The 24,945-nt window shown below is 54.0% G+C and overlaps 1 protein-coding gene across 2 annotated transcripts in view; it reads right to left on the bottom strand.

Moving 5' to 3' along the window:
• The window catches only part of FAM163B (family with sequence similarity 163 member B), a 33,809-nt gene extending 16,104 nt beyond the window's left edge, over positions 1–17,705 (bottom strand). For both annotated transcript variants that reach the window (XM_033238650.1, XM_033238651.1), the window contains exon 1: positions 17,386–17,705. The gene's annotated coding sequence lies outside the window, so the exon portion shown is untranslated. The remainder of the gene's footprint in view (positions 1–17,385) is intronic.
• Positions 17,706–24,945: the final 7,240 nt, after the last annotated feature.

The following is a 24,945-nucleotide window of genomic DNA, read 5'->3' as shown; positions in this document are numbered from 1 at the left end:
GGCCCTCACCCTAGGCCTGTCCATGTGGCCTCTGCCTCAGGACGGGGACCGCTCTGGGGATGCACCTGCTGGCCTCAGGGGCTGTCCCTTGGCCTGGGAGAACCCTGGCACCCCCACTGCCCTCTCCCTTCAAGGTGACTGACTCCTTCTGGCCCTTTAAGATGATGCTGGGCCTCGCCTTCTCCAGGAAGCCTGTGTGGCCTCCCCCACTGCTCCCTGCCTGGCCCACCCTGTTCGTTTTCCTTGTTTTTCTGGAGCTACTCCCTTGGCCAGCCTCCCAAGGACACTATGACCTCGTGTCCAGCTCCACAAGGGTGGGCCCCCAATCTCACCTTGATGCACAGGCCTGGTAAACAGTGGGTGCTCCATAGATGCCTGTGGGCTGAATCACTGGCCGAGGCAGAGCCCCTGGGAGCCAAGCTCCCTGGGAGGGCTGAGGTGGTGCCATGCCCCTGTGGGACTTCTTGTGTAAGAGAGTCACGACTGCAACTCCAGGGAGCAGAGATGCACCCCTCTCTGCCATCGGGGAAGTTTTGGGAAAGTCAACCTGAGCTCAGAATTGAGCTCACTCCTGGGCAGCCTGAGAGGGAGGTTAAGGGTGTGTCCAGCAGCCACTAATGTCCACCCCACTGGTCAGGCGGACTGGCAGCCTGGAGCCATAAATGAGTGCCTTCCCTCTTCCGGGAAGATGCCCACGCTGGCTGTGCTGAGGGGCTCACACAAGACGGGCAAAGGGGTGGGGAGGCTGAGCCAGCGAACATTTCCCTCTCCAGCCAAGGGCCTGCCGACTGCTGACTCGCAGGCACCCTCCTTGCCTTTCAGCCACCACCCTGGTCCTGCAGCCTTGCAGATAACTATCAGTCTGTGCCTCCCCCAGGCCTGCCTGTGACTTCTTTACTTAAAGCACCATCAGCATCAACTAGGAGCTTATTAAACTGCAGAGTTCCAAGTCCCACCCAGGCCCATGGGGTCAGAAGCTCTGGGGGTGAGGCCCAGCAAGCCCCTGAGAGGATTCTGACCGACGCCGCTGGAGAGCAACAGGCTGATCCTGGGCTGCACATTCGAATCACCTCAGGCAGTTACATCTGCCCCAGACCTGGCAGCATCCCAGGCCACTGACGGGACAAGCTCCAGGGCTGGGCCCAGGAACCAATACGTGCATAGCTTTGCTGGTGGCGCCAACCAACGTGCAGCCCAGGCCGAGGCCCTCTGAGTGAGGAACATGGAACGTGTGTGAGTGCAGTGCGCACCTGTGTGGTGCGGGTCAGCAGAAAGCAGAGCGCCCCCTCATCAGTCTTTACAGGGACCTGGGTCATGTTGATGAAGGTTCCCCCTGTATTGCCCATTCTGCAGATGAGCCAACAGCAGGGAAGGGATTTGCCAAGGAAATGCAGCCAGCAGGAGGCAGATTCCCCCGTCTCAGCATCTCTTCTTGCTCAGCCAACCAAGCAAAGTGACGCCTGGAGTCGGCTGTTTCCTCCTGTATCTCATCTCCAGCAAATCCTGCCCATCTAATTTCCTGAGTAGCTCCAGAGTCCAGCATCTGTCCACTGCCATCCATGCCCTCTGCCACCCCCAGCCCAGGCCACCTCTACTGCCTCCTCTGCCAGCCTAGGTCATGCACCTGCTCCCAGGCCCTCACCTCCACGCCCCCTGCTCCAGGCAGCCTGTGCTTGTGCCTGTTGATACCACCTCTCCCTCCCAGCCCTGGATGCCTCTGATGCTGTGTCCACATCTGCCCGGGAGTCAGAAAGAGTTGGGCAGGAATCCAGACTCTCCCCATTAGCATCGGGGCGGCCATGGCCTCAGTCTTGTCTCTAAAACAGGAGAATTATGACAATCTCCAGCTTTCCTGCCTCCTCCCCATGGCATCTACTGAGAGCCAGCTGTGTGCCAAGCACAGTCTAGTGCTGGGGCCAGGGTCCCTACCTCCTCCTGGCCAAGGGAGATGGGCTGTCGGCAGGCTAGATTCGCACCCCAGCCCTGAACCTGACACTGCCCAGGGGCTGGCGGTGCCAGTGGCTTCGATGGCACCTCACTGGCCTCTCCTTGGAATTTCCCTTGCTAAGTCTGGGCTGGAAGCTCCAGCGCAGGCCTGTCTCAGCCACATCTACTCCCCCTCTGCCACTCCCAGATCCACGGGGCAGGCTCTCAGTGAGAGGAGATGACGGGGGTGGCCCGTGTGGAGCAGGCTCTGGGGCTGCGGGGACATTTCTGTGACTGTGCCAACTGGTAGGACTTCAATTATGTTTTGACAAGACAAGATCAGCTTGTGTAGACCACGCTGCGGTTTGGTTTCCTGTCCCAGTGGCCACGTCCAGAGCTGTGCTCTCGGAATAGTGCCAAGGTTTCCTTTGCAGTGCATTTGTTTCCCGTAAGGCGTCCCCATCAGTCCATCCAAGGAATCTCTCTGGAACACAGCTCCTGACCTAGGCCCCAAACATCTGATGTCCTGGATCCTCCAAGGTTGCTCCTGATTTACATTTCTGGCCTCACCTGCACTGCCCCAATGCCCTTTAGACTTGTCTGGGTAAGAGGTTGTTCCTCTGGCCTCCCAGCTACCAACTTTGCATTTTCTTGCTTCTGGGCCTTTGCTAGTGCTATTCCCAGGACCTTGAACTCCCCTCCAGCTCTGCATACTGAGATTTCTGGCCATCTGTCTCCATGTTCCTTGAGCAAGCCTTTCCTGATTCCCACCCCTGAAGATGGCTCCCTCTTCTGGGCTCTAGTAGCACCCACTGTCTGCACCACATGTTTGGCATTTATAGGTTATCAATAATTCAGCAGCAAATATTCCTTGAGCTCTTACTGCATCCTGGGCCTAGCTTTGGGTCCCTGCTTTTGTGGAGTTTTCAGTCTTGTGGGGGGACATGAATGTGCACTGTGATTTTGGGAGTGCAGAGAGGGAGAATGGGGAGTGTTAACAGGGGTGGCAGCCAGGAGAGATGGCCCTGAGTGAGGGGCCCAGATGCTGAAACCTGAGGATGAGTAGCGAGAAGATGGGAAAGAGCATCCTGGGCAGGAAATGGCACGTGCAAAGGCCCAGCGGTGGGCAGGGCAAGGCAGGACCTGGAGAAGCTCATCCTGCTTGGAGCATAAGAGCAGGAGGGTGACAAGACAAGAGGGGCGAGGTCAGCAGAGACCTGGCAGGCAGCAGGGCGTTGGTGCCTAAGCCAGCCTTCCTGGAGCCCTGTCCCTGCCTTCCCTGTTACAGCTTGGTGCTCCTTCCTCTCCAGAACACTTTCCGGGTCAATCTTCCTCACATTTTACGTGCATCGAGTTGCCTGGGGAGCAGGGCTGCAGGACTGTGCATTTGTTTTTGTTTGTTTTGTTTTTGAGATGGAATCTCCCTCTGTTGCCCAGGCTGGAGTGCAGTGGCATGATCTCGGCTCATTGCAACCTCTGCCTCCTGGGTTTAAGTGATTCTTCTGCCTCAGCCTCCTGAGTAGCTGGGACTACAGGTGTGTGCCAGCACACCTGGCTAGTTTTTGTAGTTTTAGTAGAGATGGGGTTTTTGCCATGTTGGCCAGGCTGTCCTTCAACTCTTGACCTCAAGTGATCCTCCTGCCTCGGCCTCCCAAAGTGCTGGGATTACAGGCGTGGGCCACCGGGCCTGTGGGATCAAACTGTCAGGGGTCCTGAAAGGATCAAACTGTTTCCCAGTAACTGAGCCGCATCCCAGCCAGGACTGTGCATTTCTAACAAGCACCTGGTGTTGCTGGTGCGGCATCCTCGGACTACACTTTGAGGACAAGGGGCTGCAGCCCTTGGCTTCTGGGACATTGTGCTCTCCCCGATTTCTCCCTCCCTCCTTGGCTGACTTCTCCTCCTCTCCTGACCTCTAAGCGTGAAGGGGCCCAGGGTCAGGCCTCAGGTTTCCCTTCCTCCCCCATATCCACCCTTCCCACGGTGGCTTCCTACTCTTTACAGCTGCCAAGCCATGTTATCAAAAATATTCCCTACTCCATGGTTACTCTCCACCCGCTTAACCTTCTTGGTTTGTACCTTCACCCCATATTTGGCATAGTATACCTTCATTTACTGCCTGTTTCTTCCCTCTGGAATTGGAGTTGCTGAGGACAGGAGCTCAGTCTCTTTATTCTGGTGCCTGGAACGGTGTCCTGGGCCCATGGTGGGCACCTGTTGACTCTCAGCTGAATGAAGAGTGAATGCATCCAGGGGAAGGGGCAGAGGGGTGCTGGCCAGGAGAGTCACTGGACCGGTTCTGCTTTTGGGAGTGGCTCTGTGGCTGCGGGTGCAAGGCAGGCACGGTGGGGTGGGTGTGGAGGCAGAGTGGGAGGAAGTTGTTCAGAGGCTGTCATGGTCAACAGTAGGGAGGAGGTGGTGGGCTGGAGAGAAGGGGATGGGGGGATGAGTGGGAGGGAGCACTAACAGGGCTTGGTGGTGGTTTGATGGGGAACAGGGAGGAGTCCTGGGAAACCAGAGGCTTCTGGCCTGGGCGGCTGTGAGTGGGGAGCCCCCGAGTTTGCCATGCTCCTGTCTGGGAGCAGCAAGGTGGGTGCCACTTGAATCCGGGCTGTGCATCACCTTGGCTAAATTTCTTGGTTCCTCCATGTTTCAATTTGATCAAATGGAGATGACAGTAGAAGTCACCCCGTAATCAGTGGGGGGGGGGGTTCACCCTTGTTGTGCAAAGCAGCATTAGCCAGAGTTTCAGCCAAGATGGGGTAATGGGGACCACGCTTGCCCTCTCGCTTGAAGGTGACACCAGGTGACGAAGGGAAGCACTCCTCAAACCATGGGGGAGAGACAAGGAGGGTCCTGTGGTGGCCCCAGCTCCCTCCAGCTGGAATCCCAGGCTATGGTGCAGGGAGCTCAGGTACAGCCCGCTGGTCTCCCTGAGTTGCAGAGAGAGATGATAGCCCAAGCAGACCAAAGTCACTGGAGGTCACAGGACACAGAACTGGGGAGGAGCCTACTGCTCCATGGGGGATTGTGGGGCCACAGGGCTCTGCAAAGGGTCCTCCATGAGTAGCTGGCTGAACAGTGACTCAAATGTGAGCAAAACTACCTGAGGCAAGAGAAAGAACCAGTTGATAGGATTCCAGGGAACAATATTTGAAGCTCTCACAGGTCCAGAAATAGTTCCTCTTCCCACCAATCAGGGAAGGTTTCTAATTCATGATGCACTGGGTACAGCGCTCAGAAGGGTTTGGACTAACAGCTGCTCTAGTCTTGCCTAACAAAGCTTAAAAGCAAGGCCTGAAAGGATCAAACTGTTTCCCAGTAACTGAGCTGCATCCCAGAACAGACCTCACAAATATGTATTGCAATATAACAATGGAGTGGAATTCACAATGTCTGGCATCCAGTAAAAAATTTACCTGGCATGGAAAGAAGCAGAAAAATACAAACCACAATGAACAGAAAATCAATTCATTGGAACTAACCCAGAAGTGGCACAGATGATAGAATTGGGAGACAAGGGTATTAAAATAGTTATTAACTGTAGCTCACATGTTCAAAACACCAGAGGAAAACTTGAGTGTATTAAGTAGAGACATAGAAGATATGAAAAAGAACCCACCAAACTTCTAGAGATGAAAACGTGACAATGCCTAAGATGAAAAATACAGTTGATGGAATTAACCTCAGACTAGATATGGCAGAAGAAAAGATTAGTGAACTTGCAGAGAGCAGTAGAAATGATCCAAAATAAAATACAGAGAAAAACATCAATAAATGAAAAAACAAACAGAACTTCAGTGAGGTGTGGAGAAGTTCAAGGAGTCTGATATATGTATAACTGGAATCTCCAAAGAAGTTGGAGCTGGTGCAAAAAACAATTAGAATAAATATTGGCTGAAAAATTTCCAAATTCGATAATATTATAAACCCACAGATCCAAAAAGCTCCACAAACCACAAACACAAGAAACAGGAAGAAAACAACACCAGGGAACATCATAATCAAATTGCTTAAAACCAGCAATGAAGAGAAAAATCTAAACACAGAGAAAAGGGCTGAATGACCTACAGGAGCCCGAAGGTAAGAATGACGGCAGACCCCTTGCTGGAGACAATGAGAGCCGGGAGACAGTGGAGTGGTGTCTTTTGAGTACTAAAAAAAGAAAGGCTATCAACCTGGAATGTCCAATCCAGAAAAAGAAAAAAAAAAAGCCTTCCAAAATGAAGGGGAGATGAAGAGCAGCATTTACACTGTCTCCTTTTCTAGACTTGTCCAGGGGACAGGGCCCAAAACCCAGCTCCTTCTCAGACACACAGGTCTGGACTTACCACTGTGGATTCTGATTTTCTCACTGGGTTTGGGTCCTAACCTGAGCCATGGTGACAACATCTAAGTGGCCAGTCTGGGGGGCTCCCTGCTCAGCCTTCAATCTCACAAAACCCAGCTTCAAGGCCTCCCTGGGAGCCAGACGGCGGGAGGTACTTTGCTCATGGGGGACTGGGTCGAGTCAGGTTTGTCTTGTGAGAGGCAGGGTTGAGGAGGCAGCAGCTCCTCAGGGGCTCTCCCCCGGGGACCCCAGCCCCTTGGACCCAGGTCCTTCAGAGCGAGCATGGGGTGGAACAAGTCACAGGGTGGGGTGCGAGGCACGTTCTGCACACCAACCCTGAACCTTATGAATCCTTACCCATCACCACAAGAGTGTGAAAACAAAAGAGACGTGCATTTTTTCAGAAAAAACAACAAGCCAAAAAATATATAATGTCTATTTTAGCTGTTCACAAGGTTACAGGCAGTTTCCATGGCTACAGCTGTGCGCTGCATGTGCTAGGGTGAGGAGGTGGGGCTCTCCTTAATCCAACAGTTGGGACACTTGGACAATTTCGGCCCGCGAGCCAGGCACCTGCTGCTGGCCGGAGAGAATGGGGGAGGGAGGGAGGGAGAGAGAGAGGGAGGGAGAGAAAGAGGGAGGGAGAGAGAGAGGGACTGCTCTCCCAGGACTGTGATGTCGGTGGTGAATTAGAATAACACGCTCATGCTCCTCGGCCCACTGTAGTTTTGGTTGAGTTCTTGGGTCTATATCTCCCCAGAGAGAGCAGCCTGAGAGTTAGAGACAAGAATCCTTATCTTACTTCACAGGTGGGGCAATGGGGACAGGGACCTGAGGCACCAGCAAACAGGTGGTAAATAAACACCTGGGCTGCTGGTTCATGTGCCTGTCACTCAGGGCTCCTTTCAGTGCCCCCTCTCAGGCTGCTCAGAGGTGCCCTGAGATCTCTACCCCCATCAGGGAGAGCCCAGGGCAGATGGAGGGGAAGGGTGCCAGACTGCCCCTGCTGGATGCAGGCAGCGCCCCCTCCCCCAGGGACCTTCCCCCCTTCCCTGTGAGTGGCCCTCGCACCTGTGCCCTGGGGGCAGCTTCCACCTGGTCTGAGCCCCGCACTTTCAGCTTTGTCTCCCACCCTCCTCCTGTCCTGCCTCTGGGCTGTAGCCATTCTGGCCTTTAAATGCCTCACCTGCACAGAGTTCGCCTCTGCCTCCTGGCCTTTGCACACACTGCTCCATCGACCCAGAACTGCCATCAACTCCTCGCATGGTCAGGTCAGGCTTCTGCTCAGCTCTCAGCTCAGACGTGACTTCAGGGAAGCATTGCTGTCCTCCCAGGCCTCCTCTGGGTTCCCCTTCCCAGTACACGGTGCTGCATTGTGCCACAAAGGGAACCTGGGTCCCGGGACCCCACTGCAAGCCTGACAGCAGCCTGTGTCTGTGTGTTTGCCTCTGTGTGTGTCTGTATATCTGTGTCTGTGGGTGTCTGTGTCTATGTGTGTCAGTGTGTAAAGGGTGTGTGTATGTGTGCATGCATATGTATGTGTCTGTGTGCATGTGTTGAGTGTATGCACGTGTGTTTCTCTGTATGCATGTGTCTGTGTGCATGTATGTGTGTGTGCATGTATCTGCATGCATGTATGAGTGTGTGCCTGTGTGTGAGCTGTGTCTGTGTATATGTGTGTATGTGTGCATGTGTGTCAGTGTGCATGTGTATCTGTGCATGTGTTCATGTGTGTGAACGTGTGTGCATGTGTGAGCATGCGCATGTGTGTGTGCATGTGTGGTCTGTATGCATGTACAAGTGTTTTTGTGCATGTGTGTATATGTGCATGAATGTGTGTCTGTGTACAAGTGTGTGCATGTGTGTGCTAGTGTGTGTGCATATGTATGCATGTGCAAGTGTGAGTGTGGTCTGTGTGCGTGTGTGTCTGTGAATGTGTATGTGAGTGTGGTCTGTGTGCATGTGTGTGCGTGTATGCATGTGTATCTGTGTGCATATGTGAGTGTGAGTGTGTGGCCTGTGTGCGTATGTGTGCATATGTGTGTGTCTGTGTGCATGTGTGTGTCTCTGTGTACGTGTGTGTGGTCTGTATGCATGTGCAAGCGTGAGTTTGTGTGTGCATGTGTGTGTGGGTCTGTGTGCATGTGAACTGTGTGCATATGTGGTCTATGTGTATGTGTGCATGTGTGTGAATGTGTGTGCATGAGTGTGAGTTTGTGTGCATGTGTGTGTGGGAATGTGGTCTGTGTGCATACGTGTGTGTGTGCATGTGTGAGTGTGGTCTGTGTACATATGTGTCTGTGTGCATGTCAGTGTAGTCTGTGTGTGTGTGTGTCTGTGTGTGTGTGTAGTGCTGAGGGTGGATGAAGAGCAGCATGCAGGGGCAAAGGTAGAGTCCAGCAGCCTGGCCCATCCCAAAGAGACTGGCTGGCCCACATGGCAGCCAGGGCAGGGCCGTGTGCCACGGTACCCCTGTTTTCCTGTGGTGTCACCCACTCTCAGTTCGGTGGAGCCCAGGGAACCTGGTACTTATAAGGGAAGCCCCAGATGGCCCCTGCAGCTGGGCCTCTAGATTCCTGCAGTTCATTTGAAGCTGGGCCCAGCTTGTTCTCTGGAGTTTTAGATGGGGTCTGCAGTGGGACGGGGTGGGAGCAGGAGTGAAACCAGAGGGTAAAAGGATGGGTGGAAGCCCAAGGACTGATGGGGCTTGAGAAGAGGTTGGTCTAAGCTCCTGGAGTCACAGGCTCCCAGAATCTTAAAGCCACATTTTAGTGTCTTAGAAAATCAAAACATGCAACCAATGGTGGCTCAGAATCTGAGACTCCTTTCCTGTTAGGTTTGGAAGGGACTTCGGAAGATAACTGGTGTAATCGTACGCTCAATGAACAATCGCAGACACCCCCTCGCAAATAACAATTCATCCAAGGCCATTCACTCAACTCTCCCTTGGTAAGGGGTAGAACGGTGCTTCACTGCCTCGAGTTCCTGGCTGAACTCCAGACATTTTGTTTCTCCCTGAGGTCACCCCAAGTTCTCTCCCAAGTACCAGCCATAAGGACCCCTGGGAGGGCCCTACCCACCTGCAAGCTGTCTGAGAGCAGGGCCTCAGAGGGCAGCAGGGCCTATGAGCTGACAACCCTTCATCCATTCCTCACTCTCATTCACTCCTCCTGGAGCCCTGACCACCCACTGCCCCGTACTAGGCACAGGGGTTACAAAGACCCACCGGACCCCCTTCCTGAGCCTATGTGCTCTCTGGGCAGGGCGCGCCTTTGGAGCCAACTCAGCCATTCTACTATAACCTGTGCGGGTAACTCCGCTGCCCTGAGCAGTCTTTGACCAAGGCTTTAGCAAAGACCCTGCCTGGAGCAATTTTTTTAACATTAATTTTCCTTTTTAAAGAAATTGGGCTCAGCCATTTTTAAACGAGTGGAGGCGTGCTATTGAAAGGGTCTGTCTTGCAGATGAGAGGATTTTTTAGAAACTGGTCGTGCTGTCGATACAAGTAGCAGCACTAACCCCAGGGGCCTGGCCAGGCGAGACCCACCCCGTCTGGAGTTCCCTTCCGATTACTGAAACCCCAGTAACTGGAGAATGACGGGTGCCACATGGGTCAGACCCAGCGGCCCCCCGGATTGCTCCTACACGCTGGCTTGCCTCCCATTTCTGGAACACTGCAAGTCCCTTCTTCCCTGAGGACATTTTGCTGGTTTTGAACATTTGAGGGAAGACCCTGATGGGGAAGACCCTGATGGGAAACCAGACGCCATCTCTGTCCCTAACCATGGGGCGTCTTGGTCCGGGGGAGCCACAGCCACGCAAAACACCCAGCCATCTGACCACCATGGCGTCAGGGCACGTCTTGGAAGGGCTGACTAAAGCTGGGACCTGGCACTGGCCAGGAGGTCCTTCAGACAGAGAGGGGAGTAGGTGGGAGGAGCCTCGGGGAGGAAGGGACACTGAGGGTTCCAGAAACAGGCAGTAGCCAGCACACGGAGTACCGCAGGGAGGACCAGCAGGGAAGCTGGGGGCTGGCAGGGTCTGTCCTGGGTGGGGCTACACAGGCTGCATGGGGGCTGGGTTCTATTCTCAGCTGGGAATGATTTTAAGCAGGGTTTGAACCCTGCCCCCCCTCCCCTTGCACACAGGGAGTTTTAGCACTGCCACAGGGCCACTTGGCAGGCCTTGCCTCCAGCCATGCCCAAGACCCCGCAATATAACAAGTTCCATCTGCCACACTTCTACCTGGGCCTGGGATCTCCCGTGGGTGATGATGGATGAGTCCTCATCACTCTGCAAGCGGGAAAGAGCCAGGCCCGTTTTCATAGACCAGGAAACTAGGGCACAGAGAGGTTCAGTAACATGCCTACGCTCACCAGCTGGAAGAGTTCGAATCCAGCTGGTGGGGTTGAGCTATGGGGTCCCACGCTTGCGACTGTTCAGAGCATCTGACTGGTTCTGTGGACGTGCCCTCCCTGCTCCTCCCTCCCCCTGCTTCCGTCCACCAGTGCTACCCCCTTCCCTTCTGGCGCCTGGGCAATGATAGGCGTTTTCCCAGGAAGAGAAGGGCCAGCAGTGAACAGGATGGCACAGCCCAGGGGTGACAAAAAAGACCACGCGAGTGATTGTTCAAGACTCTGCCTTGGAAAACAATTTTTTTTTGAAATACAGATCTGTTCAGTAATTAGAGGGAACTCTCATGTGGGAAGCTCCATGAAGGTAAAATTAAAGTTGACTACATTTTTAATTTTGTAAATGGGTTCACACGGAGGCAGGAGGCTTCTGCATAATGAGTGTTTAACCAAACAAACTCTAAACACAGGTAAATACCAGAAGCTCACAGTCGACAATGTTGCAGAGAAGCTGATATTTTTCTAGTAAAATATTGGATGCTTTTTTCTGCCTTCCTTTGAATCAGAATTGAATCATTATATCCCAGAATCAGCCCTCTTAAAGCAGTGGCTGGTTTTGAACCGTTTAGAGGGGAGACCTGAGATGGGATTCTGGCCCTAAATACGGGCTCTCCTTTCAGCTGAGTCTGCTGGGCTCCAGGGCAGAGGAGGGGCTGGCGCAAGAGGTTGGCCCAGGGAGAAAGGGCACCTGGGGTGGGTGGGTGCTCGCCTTCAGATTGGAAAAATGAACATCTTTATTTTGCCTTAGTAAAGTTCCCTAATGAATCAAGTGAGACTGCATTTGCCAACACCAACTGGAGGACTCGAAAACAGGATGTAAACATGACATTTCAAACACAAAGGTGAGGCCCTTGACAAATGCTACAGAGAAACCACTCCCAGACGCCTCCCCTCCTACTGCTGTGGGTCCAATGCATCCCCAGCGTGTCCCACCGCAGTGGGCCTTTTCCTCCAGAGCCTCAGATCACTCTTGGCAAAATAATCAGAGCTAACGCTAGGGGGATGCGTTGGCAGGAACAGCGGAGGGTCTGCATGGCTGGTGAGCGGAGTGGAGACCAGGGGATGAGAGTCGGGGGACAGCACGCGGGAGAAGCAACCCCAGCCACAATGCAGCTTGGAAAGCTAAAAGCCAATGAGATGACAGGGAAGTGGCCCAGCCTGTTCTCTCCCACCCTCAAAGGGAGTAGAGGAAATTCAGGGGCGTCTTTAGCGGGGCCACCGCTCATTAGCCAAAGTCGACAGACTAGTCCTCCTGCCTCCTGGTGATGACAGGAGCCCCCATGTCCATGCCACACCGACTTCTTCCCGCTCCATACTCATCCTTCAGGGCTTAGCTCAAGCCCCACCTCCAGGAAGCCTTCCCTGCCTGCTCCAGCCCAGGCATACGTTCCTTCGAATCTGGGTACCTGCTACCTTGCACCCATCTTCTAATCCATGGACAGCTGCTTTTGCATTGCTATTTCTTTTCTTTTCTTTGTTTTTTTTGGGGGGGGGTACACAGAGTATCACTCTGTCACCTAGACTGGAGTGCAGTGGTGTGATCTTGGCTCACTGTAACCTCCGCCTCCCAGGTTCAAGCAATTGTCATGCCTCAGCCTCCTGAGTAGCTGGGATTACAGGCGCCCGCCACCACACCTGGCTCTTTTTTTGTGTGTGTGTTTTTATTAGAGATGGGGTTTCACCATGTTGGCCAGGCTGGTCTGAAACTCCTGACTTCAAGTGATCCGCCTGCCTTGGCCTCCCAAAGTGCTGGGATTACAGGCATGAGCCACTGTGCCCGGCCTATTTATTTCTATTCACACTGCACATCCCTCGTCCAACTACGAAATCCTTCCCTGGAGTGATTACTTGAGTGGATGAGTATATAAAATGAACACACACAAAACGTAAAACCTGTGGATGGCCTACATGACTGTTTACTGACAGGAGTCCAGGTAAATCAATGACAGACTAGGGTGTCGACATGCAGACACAACCAAGACCTGTTAAGTCAAAGGACAGGGAAGAACACACATAGACTGGTCCCTCGGGGGTGCCCGGTGTGGCTGACACACACGTCACTGACACAGCTGAGCACTGGGGGGCAGGCCACACCCAGGAAACCGTGGGCTTCTACTTTGTGTAAAAACAACCAACCAACCAACCAACCAACGAACAAAAGCTGAATAGCTTGGCTTTTCTCTTACCGCAAGCATGTATTTCTTTTATTCAAACACCCTTTAATATATGAAGTTAAATATATAAGGAGCATGAAGGAGACAGTCACCCTTGCTTTATGCAAATAGAACCTCTTTTCTGCTGTGGTGGGTGGTGAGTCTCAAACTCCACGGAACACAGGAATCACCTGGGGGCTGGTTACAACAGGTCTGGGAGCCTGGGGACCTGCATTTCTCACGGGTTCCTAGGGCTGCTGCTGCTGCTGCTGGTCCTCAAACCCCATCTGGAGTAGCACAATTTCAGATTGATGTCTATAAGGTAGTGCAGCCAAATACAGCAAATGCAAATGAGGATGATTACAAAAGAGAGAGGACGGTTCTCCAGGGACCCGGGACCTGCCAGCAGGCCCAGCTCCCAGACAGGGCCAGCCTGTTGCATGCAGAAACTGTGGACCTGCTCACGAGGAACAGAGAGGGAGGTGGCGACGGTTGCACCTGTGTGTGAACACTGAGGTCAGGAGCCAAGGCCGCCCCATGGTGTGGGGTTTGCCTGTTTGCCAGGTGCAGTCCGAGGCCTGTGGGCCCTGAGGCCACCTCACAGCAGAGCCAGGAAATGAGCACGGGTCGGGGTTGCATGGGGTGCACCTGGCACCTGGCTTGGCTGGGCCTGGGCTCTTCTCCCGGTCTGCTGGCTGGGAGGTAAGCTGGCACATCTGAGGCGGATGTAATGATTGCCATTTTATGAATGAAAAACCTGGGGCCCAGAGAGGCTGAGTAACCTCATGAGGGACACACAGCTTGGATGGAAACATGGCTCTGCTCAGCTACAGAAGCTGTGCACTTGTCCACTCAGCCACACTGCCACCCTCAGTAGCCAGGGAATGTGGTGGACGAGGTGGCAGCCCCGGGAGCCTGGCTTGTTTTGGGGCCTCTGTCCCAGTCCCTGCCCAGCCTCCATTGGAGCCTCCCAGCTGGTGCAGCCTTCTTCCACCTCTGCCACCTGGGAAAACTGAGCACAAAGGCAGAGGTGACTAGTTCGGACCGGCAGGGACCCACTCCCACAGGCACGGTTCCCCGAGGGCTGGGAGCGCCCAGAGCACAGGCGGTAACGTCCAGCCCAGTGGAATGACGGCTCTGACACTGAGCTGCTGCTGAAAATAACAGTCCTCCCCCAGGCCCCTGGGGCCACATCCTCACTGCCTATAAGTAGCCCATCCTGAGTGTCCGGCACTGCCTGAGCCTGACTTAAGGGAGTAGTATAGGAGTGACATTTGGGCAGTCTTAGGCCATCTCCCATCATCCCATCACAAACATCCAGCCCCCCACATGCCTGTCACTTGCCCTCTTCTTACCACCGTGGTCCAGGCTCCCCATTGTTTCCCTTCCTCCCCAGCTTCCTGCCTGCAGGGCTCTCTCTCCAAGTCATTCCCCATGGTGCAGCCAGAGAGGGTCCCTAAAGGCCAGAGGTGACCGTGTCCCTCCAGGCTCACAGGCCCTGGTTCCTGTGCACTTCGGCGGAAAGTCCAACCACTGAGCAGGGCTTACAAGCCTGACAGAATTGGACCCCACCTGCCTCTCTGGCCTCCTCCTTCACTGATGAGGCCCCAGGGAAGGAGGAGGCACAGTCTCCATTTCTCAGCCCAAGACCTTCAGACCCAGGGTTCCACAGCCAGAAAGCAGCAAAGCCGGGCTTTGAACTCTACCTCCACCAGCCCACATCACCCCAGGGGCAACAGGATTCCTTCCTCTCTGGAGCAACCCCTAGCAAGCGGGGATTGGGCCAAGGCCTGCGGGAGGATTCGGCAGTGGAGGGAGGGAGCTGGAAAACACTGAGGCCTCAGAACTCATCAAATCCCCTCTGGAGCAAATCCAAAAGGACTGAGACACTGCAAGAAGGACCAGCGCCAAGTGTGGCAGCAGCTGGTAGAGAAGCCCCCCAGCCCCACCCTGGCCTCTGTAGGGTGGGCCCCGGGACCACATGCTCTTGGTGTCCAAAAGCCTTTCGGCCGGGCTCACGGTTGCCCTGGTGTCCCATGTGCCAGCAGGGAAGGCAGGGGCACCCTCATTTTTGCAGATGGGGATGTGGACGGATGTGCCCGTGGTCTGGCCTGGAATCCACTCTCTCTGCTACACAAATTGCCGTTTTACTGACACATAGATCAGGACTTGCTACTCTGAAGAGGGAAGTGGCAGTGGGGCCAGGAGCTGAGTAGAGGACAGAACAAGAGCCCGGCTGCTACTCTGCCTCCCCTCCTGCCCCAAGAGTTTAGAGTCAGAGGTAATTGACTGAGATGAAATAAACCTCTCCCCTCCCGAGTGCTGTAATTATTCTTCGCTGGAACCGGCTGCCAGGAGGCTGTAGAGGCAGGCCCACGTGGCAGGAGCCAGAGGTCTCACTGCAGGAGTGGGTCCGCGTGCTGTGAAGCCTCACCCAGAACCAGCACCAGAAAAGTCAGGAATATAGAGCCAGCCCCTAAATATACAAAACGGGGGTGATCACGTGAGTAGGGAGTAGGGTTGGCAGGGACTGGGGGCTTGGGCCCGGGTCAGTCCGAAGACTTCAAAACCGCTCTGCACTCCCTCAATACCATGGCAAAAAGGGAGGAACCGCACTCCTCTCAGCTTCCACACTCCATCCGGGGCTTAGATGAACACAGCTGCAATGGCTCAGAGGGGACATTAAATGATCCACTCCATAATTTTGTAGATGGGAGACTGAGGTCTAGAGAGGAAAGTGACTTGCCCAAGGTCACCCAGAAAGGTGGACAGAACTCAGCAGAGGAGTCCCGACTTCTCCATCTGTGCCTACCTTTCCCCAGGTGCCCTTGTTCATGTTTGCTGATGGCACCGGCATGACAGACGTGTGTTGGGGACTCCAGCCTCAAGGGCAGGAAGAGCTCTGTGGGGCTCCTTCACCTACTTGCTGGAGAGGGGAGGTTGGAGAAGCTGCAACACCTCTGTGTGCCAGGTTCTGAGTGGTGTTGGCAGGTCCTGAGAGTCCAGCAATGCACCCTGGGGCTCCCACTCCCTCCCCATGCAACTGGGGCACTGAGGCTGGGAGCCTGTGGATCCTTCCCAGACCCCCAAATCCTTCAGCAGCCATTTCCAAGCTTTCCGAGTAAGTCCAGACAAGCCAGGACCGTTGGAAACTCAGCTGATAGGGAACCCAGAATCCAGCTGGATCCAGGGTACAAAGACTGCCCTGTGGGTCTTTTTCATAGCGTCGTGCAGATGCTCAACAAACTGCCAGCAAGTGCAAGACCAAATGAACAAAACCCGACATTTCCTGGGCCCCCAAGCCTTAGGGTGAGATTTGTTCACAAGCTGCCAGCACCTAAGCTGTTTAGGAAGCTTGCAGTCAGTGCACCAAGAGTTAAAACCAGCTCTTGCCCAGCCCAGGAAGTGCTGGTTCTCACCTGCTCAGGTGGGTAGAGCCCTGGTCACCTCCACTCCACTCTCTATTCTATAAAAGGGAGAAGGTGGGAAGATGGGCAAAGGTGCTTTTCAAGCAACCCTGAACTTTTTTGGGGTTGGCAATTACTGCTCTCCCCAGAAGCCCTGAAGTGCCTGGGCTGGCAGGGGCTGAGGGAAATGCAGGGGAGAAGGCTGGCAAGGTGGCTCACTGGCTCTCCTGAGTTCCTACTTCCTGGGGAAGGTGCCAGGATGAATGCTGAGGCTCAGGCCTCAAGGATACTCCCCTTACCCTGCAGGAGGTTCCATGAATTTGACCCTTGAGTTTCTTGTCTCAAAGCCACTGGGGCTGCTACAGGACACACACATTGGCAGGACCACTTGTGCCCAGGCAGCCCCTGGCCGTGGGAGGACAGGACATGAGTGGGGTAAGACAGTGGAGTCCGGAGGACTCATGTCGAATATCTCTTGGGTTTTTGATGTGTACAGTCTTTTCCTTTCTGGCTGAGGAAACCCAGTGTCAATCAGGCACCCCCCCGACCTGTCACTGAAGCAGAGATTCCTAACAGACAAAGGTGTGAGGTGGTGGTGAGAGAGGCTGGCATGTTTGAGGCCAGCTCCACCACTTCCTCACTCTGTGACCTTGGGCAAGAGACCAAACTTCTCTAAGAATCAGTTTCTGCATCTGTGAAGTGGGGCCAAGGCCCCTTTCTCGTGGGTGTTGGGTGAATGGGATGGGATGAAAATGCAGCACCAGCTCTGGCGGAAGGCAAAGCTTAACAAATAAAAGTCTTTGCCCTCGGCAGGAAAAGAAGGGGGCCAGGTTTCCAGTGGGCTCTTCTGGGAAACTTTCCCTCCCCACTGTCCCCCCGCCCCCAGGCCACTGTTCCGAGGGAAATGAAGCCCCCCTTCCTAAAGTGGGTCCCCCGCCTCTCCCTAGGCCCTCGTGCCCACCTGGGTCTCAGTCTCCTCCTCAGGGAGGAGTGTGGAAACCAGGGGATGGGTGACGCCAGCTGGGTCAGGGGACCTGGTGCGAGGCAGCCGGGGCAGGCTGCAGTTGGCACTCTGGACGAGTGGGCACCCAGCTGGAGCTTTCCAGCCTGCATCTTCTGCCCCACACCCCGTGACCCGCGGCCCGCTCGGCCCTTACCTTGAAGCAAGGGAACGGCGCTGCCCCGGCCGCGAGGACTTGGGCGCACGTGACGGGGCGGGCGGGCGTCCGTCCCAGGCAGGGCGCAGCTAGCGGCGGCCGCTCATGCCCAGGCCACGGCGGTGGCGCCTGGTGGGGCTGGGCGGGCGAGGCGAGCGCTGAGAGGCCCTGGAGGCCCCCGGGGAGGCGACTGCGTGCCCGGGCGGGCACCCCTGCCAGCTCCGCGCTGCGGCCGCGACTCCGGACGCCCGGGCTGGCTCCCCGCGAGCAGCACGCGCGGCTGCAGCCTGGTCCCGAGCGCAGGGCGCGCGCTGGCGGGGAGGGCGCGCGCCCGAGTCTGGCGGGGAGCGCGCGTCACCGGCCCGCGCGCGCAGTCGTCGGGGGATGCCGGGAGCGGCCCGGGGAGCTGTCCCTGGTGCTGACGGCTCGTCAGCTCTTCCCGGGGCCGCGCGACCTCCTGGAGGCCTGGGAGCACCCCCAACCCGGCCCGCGCCCTGCGGTGCTCCCTCTGCTCTCCGCCTGTTCTTGTGGCGTTCCGGCTTCCACAACGTTGGGATCTGGAGTCAGGCGGAAGCTGCTGCTTATCCACAGTGGGAAAAGTCCCTTACCCTGGTTGAATGGCTGGTTCTTATCTTTAAAATGGGGAGTTAACATCAGCACCTTTAGGGTTGATCTGAGAATGAAATCCGATGATGTTTCGAGGCCCGGTAGGCACACCACACGCGCTTAATAAATGCTCGCTTTTGTTACTATTTATTTCCCTTCTCTGAGTTAGCAATCCTGGAGCAATTGAGAGGAGGGGCAGGGCTTAGTCTGCTCCCCGTGGGAGGGTGTTTGGAGCATGGCAGCTGCCTTTAGATCTCTCCCACATCCACGGGGGAGGGGAGCAGATCCCTTCTCCCTGACCCCAAAGCACAGAGCTAGGACCAATGGCTAGACGTTAAAGCAAGGCAAATTTGGGCTGGGTATGAGGGAGACCTTTCTGACCTAAGGCTCCTACTCCTGAGAGGAGTGCCCTAGGAGGCATTCCCCTGTTTCTGCAGGTCTTCGAACTGAGGCTGCAGTCACGGGGACCCTGAACAGAGAGAAATCTGGTGTTAAGAATGTTAGGAAGGCTTTTGTGTTAGAACATGTACAGCACTCAGAGCTGTGTCTGGTAGGAAAGCACCATATAAATATGTGCTTTTTTTTTTTTTTTGAGACATATCACTCTGTCACCCAGGCTGGAGTGCAGTGGCATGATCTCAGCTCACTGCAACCTCCACTTCGTGGGTTCAAGTGATTCTCCTGCCTCAGCCTCCTGAATAGCTGTGATTACAGGCGTGCATCACGACACCTGGGTTATTTTTTTGTGTTTTTAGTACAGACAGGGTTTTGCCACATTGGCCAGGCTGGTCTTGAACTCCTGATCTCAAGTGATCTGCCCACCTCAGCCTCCCAAAGTGTTGGGATTACAGGCATGAGCCACCACGTCTGGCCTTAAATGTGTGCTTTCATTATGATCGACCTTTAAGTTCTCTATAAAAAACATCATGATAGTAACCATAACCTTGCTTCACCCTCATTCTAGACATGAGAATACTGAGGACAGACAGAAAAGTAAAGTGCTGGGAGTCCATTTCCCTTTTACAGATGGGCTGAGCAAGATGGGTGAGCCACTTGCCCATGGGTAAGAGAATGAGTGCTCGCACCACACAGACATGCTCCAAATGTCCAGCCTGTTGCCTCCCCTGCTGGGGCCCCAGGCAAGGGCCCCTGCTGAGTTTCTCCAGGCTGGTCATGTCGCTTTGACCATAGAGAGTTTTCTTATAGCAAACCAGGCTAGTCCTCCTTCCTCTTAACTAATGGGAAAAGCTGGTCCCTGCGCCCCGTGAGTATCTTGTTCTTTTCCAAGCAGGATAATTAAACATCACCTGCTTCATTTCCTAAGGGACCAGGGGCTGTGTTTGATTCATTAATTAACTGCGAGTAGTACCTGCTCCCACCAGGCACTTGTCTCATGATAAACATCACTCATTATGTGCTTAATGCATGCCAGACACAAGGCTAAACACCGTGCGAGCATTGCCTCATTTAGTCTCAGCAATCCGATGAGATATGGATACTGTCATTACCCTGACTTTGCAGGTGAAAACTTTAGGCTCAACAGCAGCAGACCTGAGGTGGATCTGCCTGATTCTCAAGCCATTGCTCCTAATCCCCTTCTTCCAGAACTTCCACATCCTCCCCAACCAGCCCCACCTAGAAAAAAAGGATGGTAAACATGGATAGAAATTCCATATAAGGAGAGAGAAAGGCAGAAAGAGAGAGAGCCAGGAGGAAGAGGCAAACCAGTCAGCCAGTCGATGTCCTAGGAGTTGACACAGGAATCCTTTAAATCATCATTTTTAGTCAAAATCCCCATTATGACAACTGAGCAACTTGTTTTTTATTTGAGAGTTGCAAGTGTGTGCCAAGAATTTTAAAAGCAACATCACTACCAAGCCCTATCTTTATCAACCAGCTCAATGCCCTTCCACTTCTCCCCATGCTGACTTTTTATTCAAACTCTGCAGAATCCTGCAGCTATGGATTTGAGCAGCTGGAAACCTCTGTGGAACCAGCTCAGACTCTGTAGCTCTCAGCCTCTTGACATGCTGGTTTCTTTCCCGTGCTGTGCAGAGAGATGTGTTCCTGATGCCTGTGATGACGAAACCTTATTTAAAATGGAGCCCATTTTATTTGAAAGAGGTCTGAATATTACCCACACAATGTACAGTAGGTGCCTGCATTACCCTCACTTTACGGAGGGTAACAAAGGGGTGAAGTGACTTGGCCAAGGTCACACAGCCAGCAAAGAGGTGACTACACTGAACAGATTTCATTTGGATCGCAATGCCAGATGGTCACCACCAAACTCGTTATTTATGTGCAAAAGCATGTCCTGATTTTAAGCAAAAACCAATTTCAGAAAATAAAAATGGGTGGGGGGAGAGAAAGACAAGGAAGAGTCTCTGGTCTGACTTTATAAAAACAATTCATCATCAGGATTCCCTAAATAGCAAGTTCTCCTGGTGCGTGCAAAAAAAAAAAAAAAAAAAAAGGATCCTAGTTACACGCAGTCTTTTAGGTGGCCAAAAACAGGCCTGGGGGTGGGAGGAGCGACATTCCGCCGCCGGACTGGTGCTCCATCCACTACAATAAGCTGTTTAGTCGTGTGGCAACCTCAGCCAATGGCAGCTACTCTGTCCCCACCACCAGCATCGTTCCACAACGGAGCTTCATGGATATAACTCAAATTCAACAGATGGCCAAGTTGGTTGAACACCTCCCAACACATTGGTTCATGGGTGGCAGTTTACAAAGGTTCATTTACCACTTAGGGCAAACGGAGCTTGCGTAAGATCATCCTGACACTATACAAGCAGGACCTCTGCGCGCATCGGTTTCTTGGAGTCGAGTGTGGATAGCCTCATTGCTCAAAGACTTACAGCCTCCTGAAGAAGGGGCATCAGCCTTTCTTTCTCTCTAGGGATCTGTACGTGCCCAAGAGGTGCTCACTGGCTGGATATAGAGGAAAAAACAAAACCAGCAGTGGCAGGGAAACCCTGACATTCCAATCATACCTGCGCCCCATGCACAGTCCCCCGCACATTCGTATGGCGGAAACGACGTGCTTGGGAACAAAGGATGTGAGCAGCTGCTGTTGATGGCTGAGTCTAATTCTACAGAGGCAGAAAGAACAAAGTGCTCGAGGAATAAAGTTTCTGCCAGGATGTGGAGAGTCACGAGAATGATGCCCAAGAGCTTCTCCCGTTCCCTTTCTGGGAACCCTCTGGAAGGGGTGAGCTCGCCGTCTCTAGACATGTCTGGGTAGAGGCTGGCTGTCCACTTGCAGCACAGCTGGCACCCAGGGACCCCTCGGCATTGGAAGTCTGTGAGACTCCAGAAGGGGCAGCTGCTCACTGGTCTGTGTGGGTGCCCCTCGGCCCCCAGCACCGACCTCCGTTCAGCTGCTCGATGGATCTCAGGGCAATGAAAGGGGGTCTGTGTTGGGTTTTCCAAGCTCTTCCTCATATTGGTGCCAGGCCAAACTATTGAGGTGGTTGCTGTTTCCACTGGCACCTACTTATGGAAATTACCTGGGCCCTGCGGCAGTTACTAGATTAACCTTTGTTTGGTGATTGAATTGTTTCCTCCTCTTAGCCTGCAGCCATAAGACGTTCTGCAGTTGATTGACTGGGCCCAGTGACAGCCCCTTTCGTTTGTGTCACTGAACCTGAGTCCACTCAACTGCAGATGATCTGTGCAGGTCAAGGCCAAGCCCATTTAGAGAAGAGATGAAGTTTTAAAAAAGACACTGTTGAGACATGGGCAACTGCTAGTCACTGTGATTACTCTGTGATGCTGAATAGGCAGAGTGTGCCTTGCATCCCGGGGCTGTTAGATTGGATGTCTTTTAGATGGGACCAGGAGAAGGATGAGGTACCAAAGTGTGCCAGAGAAGGTGAGAGGGCTGGGCAAGAGAGGGTGCCAGCGGACAGAGTGGGAGGGTGTGCGCGGGCTCAGGTGTGCAACATGTGAGGTGTTTCTATTGCCCTGGTTTGAAAAGACAGCCTCATCTGTGTGAAAAGAAATTACTGGTGGTTTTTAATTACTGCAACATTTTAAAACGTTGTGACAGCAAGCTTGATGTGTTCGTTCTTTAAGAGCCATCGTGGATGATGGATGAGGAGGAGATGGTGCTGAGAGGCACTTGGGGACCCGTCAAGGGGTCTCTCCCAGCTCCCTCTGTGTATCACGGATCAACCTGACAAATCCTGCCACAGAGCGGAGGAGAAACGAGACAGGAGTTATGGAGGATTTATTCTTTCAGAGCCTTCCTCCATTGCAGGGATTTTTTTACTCCAGAGAAGCATTAACAGAGAGTACTCCTAATCTGGGTTTTACTTTCTCAGCCAAAGCACTTCTTCACAGCTTTGAGCAAATGCAAGCCATGCCTACATTCGTTCATTCATTGCCTCACATACTGTGGGCGCAGAGACACAGGCAAGAGGCCTCGTCATCACGAACTCAGAGGGAGGTCAGGGTTTCAAAGGTTGACGGGACAGGGCCTCTTGAGGCGGGCAGAGCGGGACAGGGACCACCCGGCTGATAGCTAGCATTTGTCTTGTGCTTATTACTGTTGAACTGTGTTGACAGCCCTGGGAGACAGGCACGATTCATTCATTTTGCCGGATTTCCAGTAAAGAACCTGAGACAGAGAAAGTGAATGACCTGCCCAAGGCTGCCTGAGGCCAGGACCCATCTGACTCCGAAGTCCACCCAGACTACGTCCTATGCCTCAGTCTATTTCAGTAGAAAATAAGAAATAAAAATTGGAGATTGCCTATCTGGACTAGGGGAACCTAATATTGAAGCAATCTTCCAATAACCTTTCTGCTTCTATTAGCACAGGGTTGCAGAGGTCGCTGAATGCTGTTCATTTTAATAAAAGGATGAAAAGAGAACACTCACAGTGACTGACACAGGCCAGCGTCAGGACATGACAATAAAATGTCACGCCAGGCTGACATGCCAGTCTTTCATTTGAGCCGTGCAGAGCAGTTCCTTCCCTCAGGACAGTCTCTGGAGCACCCATGGGGCAGTTCTGCCACCCTAGGACTCACCTCACAGACACAGTCTCCTCTTAGGCGCAAATAATAAAAACTTGGACTTACCCATTGCTCTCCTGTCAGACTCTATCCAAGCCACCAGCCCCAAAGCCTGCCTAACAATGGCAGATTTGGATGGGGGTGAGGAGGAGGAGGGCGTGGGAGGAGAGAAAGGAGAACGGCAGGGGTAATCGTGGGAAAGCAGGTGGTCGTGGCAGAGCGAGGACATGAGGCCAGTGCTGGGACACCCAGGGGCAGTGGGAGTCACAGGAAGCCCTGGCCTGGGATGCTGCCTCCCTCCCCATCTGGCTGGCTTGGGGAAGCAGAAAGAGCATCAGCTATAGGTCTGTGCAGGAGCAGATGAGCTCTGCTGCCAGGCTAGTCTCATGCTGTGAAATGGGAGAGGGGCCTGGCCCTGTCACAATGTGCCACAGACTGTGGGAAGGAGACCGGGGCACTGTCTCATCTGTTTGGTCACTCGTTCCCTGCCTCTCTGCACTGGAATGGCACATCCATGAGGACAGGAGCTTTGTGCCTCTTGTTCTCTGCTGTCTCCCAGCACCAGCCACAGCAGATGTTTGTTGAATGAATGAAAGACGTTCGAGTGAGAAAGCGTTTGCCTGCGGTTCTGTGGAGTCAGATGCAGTGTCCCCTGCAAACACAGCTGGCCCGAGATTGGCAGCCACCCAGATAAGAGGTGGCATGCAGCAGAGCCTCCCCCTGTTCTGGAAACCCCACACTGAGCCCACCGGCCATCGTGATTGGACCGAGGGGTAATCTGAGGCAGCCAGAGGCAAGCCACCGGCCAGGGGTGTAGAGATAATGAATAGCTCAGTGGTGAGCGCTGGCCCAGAGCCTCCTTCCTTGCACCACTGACTCCCTAGAGAAGGGGCAGAGCCCTACTCAGCCAATCTGCCCTGAGGACGCTTGGACCATGGCACGAGGCCCTGGGCTGAAGAGGGTGGCTTCTAGCCTCCAGCCTCCCTCTCTGCACCCTCCCCATTCCCCGCCCCAGTGCATCGACCCTTCTCTCGAGCGCCCTTAGCCAGGGCAGCCTTCCCCTGCACGAGCCCCTTGGCTGCTCCTCTTCACCCCCAGGATGGCGTCCGCCCTGCAGCCAATGTTTGAGTCCCCACAACCGCCCCCAGGCTTGTGACTCCAGCTATACCCAGACTGGCTATTTCCAAATGCTCACGCCTCACTGCCTTTAGCAGGCTGGTCCCTCTGCCAGAGGTGCCCTTCCTACCCGTCTCCATCCCACAAACTCCTACACACCCTACAAGGCACAGCTCAAATGTTGCAGCCTCCGGGAGACCGGGAAGGTCAAAGGCAGCATATAACGCGGTGATCAAAGTTCTAATGCTGGTTTCTCTGCAACTGCTTGTTTAAATCTACTTGAACATGAGCCTTTTAACCCTAGGGGCTGAGTCAGACTGACTCACACATTTATTGAGCATCTACTGTGTGCAGGTTCAGCACTGGGTGCTGGGATGCAGGAATGAACAGGACAGGAACTGTCTTGTCCTCTGAGGGTGAATGACCTAGTGGAGCTGCTGCCATCTCCTCTGAGTCAGGCCCACAATTGGGGGTCCAGATTTGGGGCCTGGGGATGTAGATCTGGGGGTGCCCGTACAGCATAGCTCCTCTGCCACATGGCAGCACAGTGGGAACATATGGACTTGGAGTCCAGCAGAATGGGGCTCCATCCTGGCCCCCTGATTTCTAGGTAGATGAACACAGCTCTTCTCTCAGCCTCTCCGAGCCTCAGTTTCTCCATGTGTGGTGTGGAGCCATGTAGGGTGGTGGTGAGGGTGACCCTCTGGCCTCTTGACCTGGCACAATGCTCCACAGGCCAGAGCTGGAGGAAAAGGCTGTGCCTGTCCCAGCAGCAGTGGTTGGCCTTCGCCTTTCCCCCCCATATCCCACA

The sequence above is a fragment of the Trachypithecus francoisi genome, unplaced genomic scaffold (assembly GCF_009764315.1).
Source record: "Trachypithecus francoisi isolate TF-2019V2 unplaced genomic scaffold, Tfra_2.0 Lachesis_group16, whole genome shotgun sequence".
In the NCBI taxonomy this organism is placed as follows: domain Eukaryota; kingdom Metazoa; phylum Chordata; class Mammalia; order Primates; family Cercopithecidae; genus Trachypithecus; species Trachypithecus francoisi.
The sequence above is the reverse complement of the archived record's forward strand: the minus strand, read 5'-3'. Positions and strand labels throughout refer to the sequence as shown.